At 44.4% G+C, this 14222-nt stretch overlaps 2 long non-coding RNA genes across 2 annotated transcripts; both read left to right on the forward strand.

Annotated features, from left to right (window-relative positions):
* Nucleotides 1-1137: 1137 nt before the first annotated feature.
* On the forward strand, nt 1138-7119 carry LOC120762522 (uncharacterized). Its single transcript, XR_005703912.2, has 4 exons — nt 1138-1265; nt 2008-2232; nt 4434-4515; nt 5156-7119. It is a non-coding gene; the product is annotated as an uncharacterized LOC120762522 (long non-coding RNA).
* A 778-nt stretch (nt 7120-7897) lies between these two features.
* On the forward strand, nt 7898-13701 carry LOC120762525 (uncharacterized). The gene is made up of 3 exons (XR_005703916.2): nt 7898-7980; nt 8866-9028; nt 13422-13701. It is a non-coding gene; the product is annotated as an uncharacterized LOC120762525 (long non-coding RNA).
* The last annotated feature ends 521 nt before the right edge of the window (nt 13702-14222 follow it).

Genomic DNA, 14222 nt, shown 5'->3' on the forward strand with positions numbered 1-14222 from the left:
CTCTTTAAACTGCGGGCAAAATTTGGGCTTGGTTTATCCTGCCAGCCTCTCTATCCCGAGACTCAGCAGAGGGTGTCGAGAACTTGGGTCTCACCTTTGATGAATAAAATCTTGTGACGCTCAGATCTCCACTTAAAAAGAACAGAACACAGAGGTAACATCAGAACCATGTGATAAGGGAAATTCCCCTGCCCCCTCAGTTAAAATAAAACCAGACCAGGCCATCTAATATTGCACAAACTGACACCTCTTCCCTAAAAATAGCTGTCTGCACATTCAGTCAATGGGCTAATCCAATTGCCTGAGCATTCTTGGGTGCTTTATCATTTAAATTGTAATAAATCACAGCGTGCCACGAGCTGCATGGAGCTGCATCGAGTTACACTCCCACCAAGAACATGCGGGGACCAGATGAAATCAGGGTGACATGATGTCATGGAGCTGGAAATTCAATGCATGCCCTGTTTTGTCTTTAAAAAGTCGGCTTGGAGGTCTCTTTAAAATTAGGGGGAATTTTCCAAAAATCCCTGCCCCTGTCGCATTTTGATTCACTCTTTCTTCCCTTCGTTTATTTTAAATAATGAGCACATGGGGCCTGCCTGTAAATCCGTGGAACTCTATTGAAAGATTACTATTGATTCCAGACTTTGGACCTGCCTGATGGGGAATTTTGCAGTAAAACATGGAAGAACAACTATCATGCATATTTCAGGGCAGCTGAACTAACACACTAATGCTCCCATGAGCTCCTCAGGAATATGCTTCCACAAACTAATACCCACCATTTTTCAGAAAAAAAAAAAATCATTAGATTTAGTTTCCCCTGGTTTCTTTCTTAAGAAAAAGTAATGGGATAAACCAATTTTAACTCTCCTAAGCAGCCCCTTGTTTCTCAGAGCAATGTTCCCCTGGACCACCTTAATGAATTCCCTCCTCTCCTTGGTTTTATACATGTTTCAGATATTTATACAAGATGTATGAACATAAAAGGATTATTCATAACATTATTGTTTCTGAAACAGAGGACTAAAGCTAAACATAATCTGGTTCAATCCCCAGCTGATATAAATCATTCCTGCTCTCCTGGAAGTTGCTGGATGCTGTGCTCCCAGTCAGGATTTGCTTTCTGCAGGGATGGGAGGAGGGAGAGCGCTGGGTAAAACTGGTGGAAACAAAATCAGGTCGCCTGTGGATGGAAATTCATCCCAGAGTTTGGCTCTGCTGCCGGAGGGGAAGGTGCGATGAGGCTGTGGCTCTGCTCACAGGTAAAGGTGGGGTGGAAATGCACAGAAAAGAGCCTGACCCAGATCCCTGGATAAGAACCCAGACAGCTCCAGCCCAGGAGTTGCAAATTAAGTGGTTTAGCGACTTCAGACCCAGAGACATCTCGTGCTCTCCACTGCTGTGCACTTCAGCCCTGTCCAGTTCTGCGGAATTTATTGCTGCAGGGTTTCAGTGGCCAGAGCGAAGCCCCTCGGGTTGGGACAGCCTGGTGATGGGCAGAGCTGGGGTGTGGGGATGGGGAATTTTACATCTGACTCATTGTCCCCAGCGTAAAAGGGAGATGGAGGGAGGGAGTGACTTGATAAGAAAGATGATGAGGAGGATGGAATGGGAAACTGGAGGAGAAAAAATGTGGGGAAAGGGGAAAATAAACCAGCGAGGGCTCTGTCTCCCAATAGAAACCTATTGGTTTATATAGATATAAAAGAAATATATGTTTATTTTACAAATAAAAATATAAAAGGGAAGGTGCAGGCCAGCATCAGCCACGGGGGGCAGGTCACTGTCCCGGTGCAGGGACACTGCTCAGGCCCTGGAGCGTCCCTGGGGATGGGAGAGGTCACTGCAGTGCATCTCCAAAGGAGGGCATCTCCCCTATCCCCCCTCCACTGGAAGCTGCAATGAGCAGCAGCTGCTGAAAATAGCCTTGGAGAGAAGCTCTGCTGCAGTCAGAGCGCACGAGAAGAGCTCAGTGTTCCGCCCTTCTTTCCTCACATACTTTAGAAAAGTTAATTAGAGGAGGCTGGGATCTGAGAAGTGAGAAGTACCATTGCCGAAGCAGCTCCTCCGAGCTCCTTTTATTGCTCCTCTGACCTGAACAGGAGCACAGACCTCATTCTTGCTCCTTCCATGCCATATTTCCACCAAACGGCTACAACGTGGGAAGCAGCCAGGAATTATCAGATGCTCAGATAAGATGGATCCCATGGCTGAGTTGCAGTTTTTCGGGTAAGTACAATTATTATTTAAACCAATCAACCCCCTCCCCCCTCCTCTTTTGCAGGTGCAGGGAAATTGAATTATTTACCCCGAATTTCCCATGAAGTCATTCAGGGAGTGAGGGAATTGGCCAGGGTGATAACATGTGCAGAGTTCCTGTGATAAAGAGGATATGGAACTGAGACGAGTGCACCCTCTTTTCCTGTACCAGATGAGTGTTCATGGCTATCACCTTGTTGTGGAAGAGATTTTCCCTCTCCCATCCTGTGAAGTCCCAGCCAGTTATGATGTACTGAAGGAGCAGAGACAAAAATCTTTAACAAATGGGGCCAGGAAGGAAACAGCTTTAATTCTTTGGCCAGAAAGCCTCTCTGATGAGCAGTGGTTTACATGACTACACACAGACAAGAACCCTCTGGGCTTTTTTTTTTTTTTTTTAAGTCTTGTGGTCTTCATATTTATAGGAGAAAAATGCCAAGAAATATCAAAGCTGTATCTTGTCTCGCTTTGTTAGCACGATTCCCCAGCCTGCAGAGTTGATTCTTTTTATGGGACATGCAGGAACCCCTCTTCTCCCATCTGTTTCCAGTGAGGACCATCCAAGCTTGGCCAAGAGACCCTCCATCAGCTTTCAGTAAGGCCTTCAGCCTCTGGCCTCGAAGCTGCAAGTCACCATGGCCCTTTCATGCTTAAATTCCTGGTAGGAAGTTTGGTTTTCATGCTTTACTATGGTTTTCCTCCCAACTTTGATCTTCACTCTTGGGAGTCTCATTTACACTCAGCTGCATCCGCATCCCTGGCCTTAATCTTTCATAACGGAGTGCCCTACTTATCAAAGTGTGACAGCTCTCCTAACCCCCCACCCACTCCCCAGTGGAGATGCAGGAGCCTCTCCAACTGTTATGAAAACAGATAAGTTAAATTGGCTAAGCTGCTTCTTGTCATACTCCAAATATTTGGTCTCCTCTGTCACTACGAGGCCTACGGCTTGGGGCCTCCAGTTCTCCATCGAGAGTCCCCGCATCCAGAGCGTCTGTGGGCTGGTTTTCGGAGTGTTTCCAGGGATAGCTGGTCCATTTTGGCTCATCCTTTTTGCAGGACACTGCTTTGAATTGTAGAATTATAGGATGTCCTGAGCTGGCAGGGACCCACAGGATCATCAAATCCCACCTTGTCCAGAGGCTCCTGGAGCTCTGGCGGCATTGGGGCCGTGCTCATTCCCTGGGGAACGAGCAGTTCAGTGCCCCACCGCCCTCTGGGGAAAGAGCCTTTTCCAAACACCCAACAAAACCTTCCAGCCCCGGTGCCAGGGAGCAGAGATTTGACCTCAAAGGCTGATAATTCCTGTATTGTCATCGTGCCCGTGTGGCACAGCTCTGTCAGCATGAGTCAGCAGTGCCATCGCTGGGGATGTGGTGCGTGAGTAATCAACCTGCCCCTCAGCAGGACAAACTCTCCAAAATCTCCTCCTGGCTCTGTGCTCCTGTGAAGAATCCCTCCGTAGGGAAAGAGAGTGGTTTAGAGGTTTATGAGCAATGATTTCTTTTAGGGGGAAAAGAAATGCAAAAAATCGGAGAGAATTGTTTATTCTTTTATTGGAGAGAACAGAAGGCTGAAAGTGAAAATTGCACCAAAGGGAGAAGCAGAGATGGGAGCACAGAGCTCCCAGTGTCCAGTGGAGATGAGACCCACCAGACAGCTCTGGGATTCTTCTCGGAGAGAAAAACTCTCCTGTGCCAGCTCCATCTGACAGAGAGGGGATCTGCTGGGCTGCAGGGTATAATACATTTTGCCTGCATTTGCTGGCCTGCTGTGGGCTGGTGACAGGTTTTTTCCCTTCAGCTTCCTCCCCAGCAGTCCATTTAGAAGTGGCTCATATTTTGTTATTACCTCTGGTGGTTTTGCAAACGACCGTATCTAGGAGTTAACTCTCATTTATGATCTCCTCATAATGATAAAGTGGTTCTTTTAAGAGTCCTGTTGCTTGCCAAAACCCTATTATTGCAAAAGTCTGAAGCCATTTCTGAAATAATTTATTGGACAACTGCACTTGGAGCATGAAGCTCTCATTTAATACCAGTATTTAAATACATTTTAATGTACCCATAGCCAGAAAACCCAGATGCCATGGACATAAGCTTAGCATTATCTTTCTCTTCAAAAGAACCATTTTCCCCAGTCCCTACTAAACGTTCCGTTCATCCCTGAAGCAGATTTCAGGAAGGACGCTTGGAGAAGTTTGCTGAGCCAAGGGATCTCCACGGAGAGGAAGCAGCACCAAAGGACAGACAGGTGCAGAGACATCAAAGCTTCTCCTGCCTGTGTCCAGAGCTTCCCAAAGGGAGCTGGTGGGGTCTGGAAGCTGTGCTGACATCTCAGGACCAATGGAGCAGGGCTGGAGCTGGTTCACATCCGCAGCTGAGGGGTGCAGGACCATCCAGCCCCATGGGAGTTATAGGGAGCTTGGCACTTTCCCAGGGACAGTTCTTACACGGTCAGCCCATGCAGGGTGGGTTCAGGCCCAGCCGCAAAATTCATTTATTATATAAATCTGGGTTGTGTTATTTCACTTTTATAACTTATCCTCTCTCCCTCAAACACCGAGTCATTCGCAGAGAGGAAAGCCTTGCTGAGTTATTTCCTTTCGGTGAATCTCTCAGATTAAGAATTAATTGAGTTTTTCTTTTTTCTTTTTTCTTTTAAATCACATGAGTTGTGTGACTCACGAGGGCTGTAGGTGGTATTTGTTTTGGTGTCTGGAACCCCAGCGTCAAGCTTGTCTTTGTCGGGAGATTGATACAACATCGGTTTTGGCCGGCAGCAGGGGAGGAGAAAGGACATCACTTAGCAGATACTTAAAATGTGGTCAGGCTCTGAAAAGCGACTCTTAGAAATGACATTGTGGTTTTCCATATTTATTTTCTCTCAACAGCTTCCAGGAACAATCTGCTGAGCTCACAAATCCAAAGGTGATTTGTTGAGCTGTCACCTCTCGGCGGAGGGGTTTGAAAACCCCGCTCTTTTCCAGGGGCCTCTTCCATCACCACTGGTAATAAGGAATCCGGGACTGGAAACTGCCTGACACGCTGCTGATGGATGCACAAGGCTGAGTAAACTCCAGCTTTTGCTCTGCCACAGCTCCCTCTGCTTATCAGGGATAATAAGGAGCCGTAATTCAGCCTCAGTTTGAGTTAACGCAGAGGTGCACGCAAGGAAGATTAAAAAAAGCAGGATGGTCTAGTGGGTTAAGACAGCTCTGAGGCCTTAATTCAATCCCAAATTTAAAATAATCGTGGTGGCTGTGCTCTACACTGCCTCGCCCAACTGTGAGAAAAGCAGTGTAGAATTAGTCAAAGTTATTCATATGGAGAGAATTTCTTTTAACGGGATTGCTTTTTTTTTTTTTTTTTGACCAAAGCAGGTAGAGGGACTGCCCAAGGTTTCAAGGAGCTTTTCCCAAGATTTCGAGGAACATTTCCCAAATGGTTTTCATGGTTCTGTCATGAGCTTTCCCAAATGGTGAAAGACACCTGTGCCACATGATGGGGAAAAATAGAAACTGTTGTGGGGTAGCTGGAGAAAGGCTGTAGTTGAATGTATTATCCAAATCTCCTGATTTGTGGGAATTAGTGGCTCAAATAAAGCAGAACTCATTTTCTTCCTTTCTCACAGTGCACAAACAGGAGAATGCGGAAAGGATAGAAAAGGGAAATAGAAAAAAAAAAAAAAAAGGAAATAATAAAAAAATGAACTTTAAAAAAACCCTTAATACTAAAAAAAAACCTTAATAAAAACCCTTTTTGCATTGGAAAAAAAAGAAAAAACCAAAACAATTTGGGAGTTACCAGATCATTGGTAGTAACACCATCACATATTATAAATGCAGCTGCTGACAAGTTCTAGTGCAGGTTCCCGTTGCCTCTCAAAAACTGAATGGAAAAGAAGGAATAAGCCAACTTTCCAGTGAAGGGTTTGGAAACAGCTTGCAATAAAGACAAGTTTGTCATTGCCCTGGTGACCGCTTGCTTGGATGGAGACTGGAGGAGCAGCCAGATCATTCCTTCAACCCCCAAAACCCAAAACTACCTTCCCGATACCTGTGCAGGAGCTCAGCTGGAGAACATGGAGATGACATTGCTCCGGCTCCAAAACTTGGTGTAAGGGTGTGAAATGCCGGGTTCCCCTCCCCAAACACCCAGAGCTAATTAGTCCATGTGGAACGAAGCTGCTGCTGCCAGAGCTAGCAGGGGTTCCTCTCCTCGGTGCCACGCAGACACGGGGGAACAGTCAGGCAAAAATAAACCAGCACAACTGAAAACGTCCCGGGCTTGCCGTGGCAGAAAAAAAAAAAAAAGCCAATCACACAAGTGATGATATTGAGAAAAATCACTTCATTTCTTCCGTGGAAAATATTCAAAGGCGGTCAAGATGCCAAAAAAAATTAAGTCATGCTTTTATAACCCATTAGGAGATGGAGAAAAATGAGGGATGATCACTTCCTTTAGATACCTTAAAAATCAGGTAACTCACTTGCCCGTGTAAAAACATGCATAGGTTATGAATTTTTATTTCCAGAACATGTCATCTCTATGACTGACACGCTCAGAGTATAATTTTCCCTGTGCAAAGGTGGAGCAATTTTGGTTAGGCAACGTTTATTGCTTTGCATTCTTCTTTTTTTTTTTTTTTTTAATTGAATTAACTACATTTTAAATCAGTGTTTTCAGAGAAAGCTCATTGGGAAGAAATTTGGCCTAATGAGACCCGAAGTTGTGGAGCCAGAAATCCAAAGTCCTTTTTTCAAGAGCTGTTAAAGCCTGGTCCAAACTGAAAGAGGAGGAAAGAGTCCCGTGGACTCTTCAAAGGGTCTGACTCAGGCAGCTTTTTCTCTGTGGCGGTTTCCTCATCTTCAAACTTGGCAGAAATGCCAATTTCTGAGGTACAGAAGCCTAATGATTCACCCACACTGCGCAAGGATCACGGGGAGTTTTGCCTGAGGGGCTGCAGAGAAATTACAGGAGGTTTATTTTATCAACAGCTCTTCCACAAAACTGCAGGAGTGAAGTTTAATCTGCGAACCCAGGAGGTTAGGGAGAGAAGACATCCATAAAAATCTCTGGAGGGAGTGGAAGAGGGTGAAACATGAATATTGTGAGGTCTCAGGTTACGGGGCTGAGGAAATTTGCTACAGGTTTAGTTCCTGGCGCTTGGGCAGGAGAAGTTTTTGGCTGAGCTGGGAATATTTTGAGTTTGTGGAGCCATTTACACCATGCTCTACAGCTTCAACTTTGCAGTTGGGGTATTTTTTACAGACCCAAGGCTTGCCTTTGTGGTGGTTTTATTTGAATTTATGGGTACAAAGGAGACAGTTTTAGCTTGTCCCCATAATGCCCAGGCTGAACCAAGCCCAGATCCTGGTGTTCACACTTGATCCCAGGCTGGAGTTGGTGAGCTGGCCCCTCTTGAGCTGTTCTGCTTTCAGCCTTTGGCTGAGTGTCCCCAACTTTGTCCACCTGAGACAAAACCAATTGCTGTGGGGTGGCTCTGATCCACGAGGGCTTCAAAGAGACTTTCCCATGCCCAGGTGAAAGCCATTGGCTAAATCCTTGGGGAATTCTTGGGCTGCTGGGGCCCTGTTTAACCACGGGTCCCAGCCCAGAGCTGAGTGCTGTATCCCCACCCTCGGCCCCCAGCTGTAGCTTTTTTGGGACTGGGAGAGCTGCTGGGAGCCACGCTGCAGAGCCACCTCTTGCAAAGGTGAGTGCCCTGAAAAGTACTTCTTAAAGCTTTTTTTTTATCTGGAACAAAGAAAACGGTGGGGAAAATAGGGCTGGAAGCTTATTGACAAATGATAGCTGCAACCCAGACACACACAGCGAGCACAGATTACAGTAATTTTAATTGCTTGTAATGCAGCCCCCTCTCCCCCTCCTTGCTCTCTCCTTCCTCCTCCTCCTGTGCTCTCTCTCCCCCCGCCAGTTCCCCCCCCCCCTCAGAGTTAATCTGTCGCTCGATTCTCAGCTTTTCTTTTGCTCCTGGTTTCATTTTCAGATGACAAAATTCAAGGCACACAGCTCTGCTGTCTGGTTGCCCTGGTAACGGCAGCCTATTATCGTACCTTGTCATTCATCAAGAAAGAATTGCACTTGACAGAGATAGACCAAAATGCCTGCAGTCTGCAGCATTAAAAAAAAAAAAAAAAAAAAAAAAAAAAAAAGGAAAAAAAAAAAAAGGGGGGGGGGGAAGAGAAAAAAAACAACCCTGTTTTCTTTTCTTCCAAGTATGTAAAAGGCCTTTAATGCCTATTTAGCTACATGTTTTATTTAACGTTGCTTATTATCCGCCAAAGTGATGGTCGAAACTCGTCGAAATAGATATTCCCTCCTCAAAATCAGGTTTAAGTTGAACTTGTCATTCTGCCCAGCTTTCAAGCCCTCCTCGCCTGGTGCACAATATAAAGGAAATGGTTAAATGATAAACGTTTTGCATGTTGGATTGGCCAAGTGACCACACAAATGCTGCCTTTCTGCTTAATTATGGCTTGTGTTGGGCAGCTTTTCCTGCTCTCTTTATGGAGCTGCAGAAATAATTAGCGGGGTATGTAATAAATAATTGAATTTTATCTTTAATTAATCCTTCAAGTGTTACGGAATACGGATAAGTGGATGGCCGTAAAAAAGTACATGTGTACACATGTGTTGGATGTCTTGAGGAGGGAGAGGTTTCTCTGGGCAGAAAATCTGTAATCACTCTTGCTGAAGTTGGACCCGTTCCCAAATTCATTGTTCTTCAAAGGCAGGAAAAGGTAATTGCTTGTTATTTTGCCTACCTCATCTCTGCCATCTGAATTAACCCAAATTAATTCCTGAAATCTGTGGCTTCATACCTCTTGGTTGGTGAGCACCGAAACTCCCAGTATTGTGATTTTTATTATTTATATTTTTTAAAAAAAATCTGGGTATTTTTCAGGAGATTGTTTAAATAGCTGTAATTGAGGGTTTGGGTGTTGTGGAGGCTGTTTTATACCAGGATTTCGGGCCAGGTTTTTTCTTACAGTGGTCAATTTGCTTGTTAAAGGTGAGATCTGCTGTAAAATAGCTTTTATTGGCCATGTGGCATTTTAAGTACATATCCTCCTTGCTTGGTGTTTGCATCTCTGATTGTGGAATCTTTTGTCCAAAGAGCTCAGAGGGGGGGAAAAAAAAGAAAACGGGAAAGGGAGAGATAGCAGAGGTGAGGAGGATGGGAGAGCACTTTAAAAAAAAGGGGGGGGAAGAAAATTCCTTGCGCAGATCCCGATGCCAGCTCTGTTTATTTTCCTGGAGTGTGTCATGGGTGTTGTACCAGGAACTTTGGGAGCTCACTTTGCACTCCCCCACCGAAAATAGAAACCTGAGTGTTGCTCCCTTCTCCCTTTCTGTCTCCACGAGCTCCCACGCAGGGAAGGGATCCACGGGGAGCGGGAAGGGTTGGGATGGCACCAAAGCAGAGGCAGAGCTTTCCATCAGCAGGGTCGAGCCACAAACACAGGGTTTGTGGGGTTTGTTTGGAGAAGTGGCAACAAAAGCAACCAAAAAAACCCAACAAGGACAACAAAAAGAGCAGGGAGAGAGAGGTGCACCCTTGGATTTGTACGAATCCACCCATTTCTAGAGCCACGCCTGAACGTCCTCCTTTAATTCCAGAGCCAGAAACGCAGGGTTTGTGGGGTTTATTTGGATATTAGTGACGACAAAACCGACTAAAAAAACCCCAACAACAAAAAGAGCAGAGGGAGAGGAGGCTGCCCTTAAATTTGTGTGAATCCACCCATTCCTAGAGCCACTCCTGAACTTTTCTCCCTTAATTCCGCCGCGCCACCAGCGTTCATTTCCTGCCCAAGCTCCGTCCTACCTTTTGATTCTGCAATCTCCCTAAGGCGAGGGGGTTTGGGCGGACAAAGGACTGAACAGGCAGAAGCAATTAAACCAGCAGATACAGTGAAAACCAACACCACAGCACCGGGGCAAGAAATTGCGCCGGACGAACGAATTCTGTTGCGTATTTGATGTTTCAACGGTCGCTCTCATTCCTGCAGTTTCCTCCAGCCCTCCTCTGGGCTAAAGGAACTCTGCCTTCCCTTAGGACCTCATAAATACACAGAGGCACTGGAAATATATATATATATATATATTTTTTTTTTTTTTGGCTGTGTATTAATATTACATGATAATCTGGTTGGATGGGGGGGAAAAAAAAAATAAAACACTGGAGCTCCATCTTCTCCCTTCAGCTGCAAAATGTCTCTTTTAAGCCCCTTCTAAATGCTCACATATGTCTTGATGAAAAATTGGAATTTGGAATGTTTATACAGCCCTGAATAGTGCGAGTGAATATCCTTAAATTAGCTTTTCAAGTTGATTTACAGCCTGAGAAGTCTGTAACAAGACGTGAGTGTTATCTGGTAAGAAAGGAATAGGTTTTGCTGTTATTGTCTGGCTGGGTGTCTTTTGCTGGGAGACAAAATGGGAGCCAAAATGCCAGCTCGAAAATGAACTTCCAGCAGGAGAAAAAGCTACGTGGGAATTAGCGAAGGAAGGAATGAACTTGCTCAAAAATTCAAGTGCTGATTGATTTTCTTTAAAAAAGGCATTCTAACTAAGATTAATTGACCAAATCTCACAATCTAAGGGAAAAAACAAATCCTTGAGAGTTGATATTTGTTTTAATTCAGAAGGGACTAGAACATCTATCACCTATATCAAATTAATTGCTTCTGTCTATTGATGTGTGTATCATTTACCCCACTGTCTTTCCAGCCTCTTGCTTTTTAGTTTTATTTCTGCTACTTGAGTGGGATTAGGAAATAAGGGCAGTGGGACTGAGCTTTGTGGATTTCTGAACATTTTTAACCCCGTGTTCTGATCCAGACACCAAAAAATGCAGTGACTGAAGCTTCAGCTGGGTGGGTGGAAATGTATTTGGGGATGGTCAGGACATGAAAAACCTTCAGAACAGCAGCAAAAATGAAGAACCTCACTCAGGAAACTCTACTGGAAGTGTTTTAGCAACTCCTTCGGCTTTCTTTGTCCCCTGGCTCACAGGGAATAGCTGATTCTCCAATGCCAGGTTTTTAAAGCACACCCGGCACATCCCGAGGGTTTGGAGCTCACCCTCTCCCTCAAGTCAAAGAGATTCCTCCTCTGGAGCTCAGGAGAAGCCCTGTCCTGCTGTGGTGGGAGGGAAGCCCAGGAAAAGCCTCCCAGAATTGCCTCTGGAAGGTGAGGCAGGCTCTGTGAGATCTTGGAGGAGTTTTGTCTGGAGGTTTGATTGAATCCTTTGGGTATCCACACAATAAAACACCACCAAACTTTCTCCTACTCTCTCTCTTTTTTTTTTTTTTTTTTTTTTTTTTCCCCCTCCCCTTTTCCCATCTCTCTTTCCTCCTACTGCAGTGAAAATTTGAGGAATGCTGTGAGGAAAGCAGAACCATGGCACAGCGTGTGCTTATCTAAAGTTCAGGCAGAACAGAGTGACTCTCCTACCTTTGAATACGTCTGAAATTAAAATGCCATGGCTCAGATTCCCACTTTAGCTCATCATGAGTTATATCCTGGGCTGCAAATCTTCCCTTGCAGTGACCCAGGCTGTGCTGGCAGTGAGATGAAGCTGTGGAGCAGCAGGAGGAGGGTGCTCCTCGTCTCCTTGCTCCATCTTATATAAAATATACATTTCTTTGCTCTTTTTCATGCAAAATCGCTGCTTTCAGTGATGATCCACCTTTTCTCAGTCTTATTTCAGTGCTAACAGCCAACACCTTTCTCTAGAGGCACTGAAACAACACACTTTTCATTGTTTTCTTTTAAATCAGCTAAAAACACGGGGTAAAGCCCTTGAAAAATGTAGTTGGAGAGTTGGGGGATATCTGTGAAGGACAGTGTGGGGACAGTGGCTTTTTTATTGAATGATAGGAAAATATCTCCATTGTGCCATCCTGGCAATCCGGGATCTGGCTGGGATTAGTCTCCTCAGGGAAAGAATCCGGAATTTTTATCTGATTTCACTATTCCTCTCTGAGGTGTGACTCGTTTTAATCTCATTGTCGCCTCCAGGTTTTAAGTCTGATTTCCAGCCACTGCCATGGGCTGGCTGTGCCAGTGATCTGTGAGGAGTTTATTTCCAGCATGGAATAGTTTTCCTTTAGGGAAGGGGGCATCGTGTGTGTCCCTAAGGTTTCTGCTCACCCCAACCAAAAAATTAACCTGGATCTGACTTCCCTAAATCCAACCTGCCTGGGAGTTGTCCTTCTTTTTTTAATATTTTTTTTTTTTTTGCTGAGGTCAGTGGGGAGGATTTTTGTGGAATCTCTTATGCTGGAGTTCCCTTTCTGCCAAGAACTGCCGTGAAAACCAGTTTATTTCTGTTCTGATGGCAGAGCTAACATCTCCTGCCTAAAAATATCTGAAATTAGGAAGTGCTAGCGAAAGGCACTTCCCTAATTCCTGATTATATTTTTCCTGTATGAGAAAAGGTGGCTGCAGCTCCAAAAAATTCAGGATTTTGGACGCAGGGACTCAAATGATCCATTCTAAAGTGTCAAGGGAAAACGTGACCTTTCCAAGCTACACATGCACTTTCAGAAAGGGCTTTAAAAGCTGAAATAAATCTTCCCTTCCACATCAAAACCAGCGGAGGATCATTTTTGTCCACCTGGTAGATTTTTTTGGAGTTGTTGAATCCATAGAAATACCTTCATTTATACATTATGACAACTTTTCTAATTCTTTCAGGCTTCTCCCAGGGCAGGTTTTAAATTTAATTGAATTAAGACAATGTGGGAAACTTACTTTCATATGGCAGGAAAAACCAAATGGCCCCATTCAGAAATCCACTTCTTCCTTTTAGAAATTTGCTTCCCAATTTCCATCAAGATTAAAAAAAAATCTGGTTGGGGAATTGGTTTAATCATTAGGTCCAATGTGTTGCCAGACTAAATATCTGCAGTGATTTAGGGAGGCATCAGTGGGTCTTTGAGGTCTCTTTTCTCAATTAAATCTGTTAAAAAAACCCCAAATGCTGTTTTGTTTCATTACCAGTTAAGTGTTTTTGGCAAAGATTTCAGGCAAATTTTGCAGCCTTTCCACCTTTTCCCTCAAATTCTTGCAGTCAGGCTGTTTCGAACGCTATTAATTGATTATTTCTCTTTTAATTTTCCCCAGAACATTTCTTCTCAGAAGCAAAAAATGATTAGAGCCACACCCAGCACAGTCACCTTCAAAAGCTCCTGTTCGGAAAACGAAGCAGAAATCCAAAATTGGATGAGGATTTCGATTGTGGGGGCGGAAAAAAGGGGACATTATAAAAATACTTTGAGTGTTTCTCTGTTCTTCCTATTTGTTTCAAACAGATCATTTTAGGCATGGAAACGTGTGGGACAGGTATTTCCCCACCACCAATAAATAGGATGCAGTTTAAGGGAGTCAGAGCAGGATTTTACCACCCAGCTGCTGCGAAATTCTTCCTCAGTTTTTGATCTAATGACCAGTATGGATTTGCATTGGAAAAAAAAGGCAACAGGAGGAGAAATATAGAAAATTTCCTGTATATTTGGATTCCACTACTATAAATAAAGTTTGTCTTGTGCACCACAATCAAAGGATTAACGTGGCAGTTTAGGTTGAGAGTTTAGCACTAATTTCTAGCAGCAAAAATTCTCTTTTCCCTCCTCATCCGGCACTTTCCTGGTAGGAATGGAATGAAATATTGGCGTGTGGTTGTGACCTGGAGCAATTCCAGAGCCGAGTGTCAGGTGCCCATCCTGAGTCTGGAAAGGATGAGATTTGGGAAGCAACACCCAAAACTTCTCACTGCCTCTTACCTTTTGAAATTCTTGGTTCTCTTTGGGCTCTTTTACCAGATTTTCCTCCTCAACCACGAGTGTTAAAATCATCTCCCTATACCCACCCCTCTTTTGATGCTGTCACGGATTTCCATGATTTCGGGAGCTGTTTCCTGGATAA

This window comes from Hirundo rustica, chromosome 23 (genome assembly GCF_015227805.2).
Source record: "Hirundo rustica isolate bHirRus1 chromosome 23, bHirRus1.pri.v3, whole genome shotgun sequence".
Taxonomy (NCBI): Eukaryota; Metazoa; Chordata; class Aves; order Passeriformes; family Hirundinidae; genus Hirundo; species Hirundo rustica.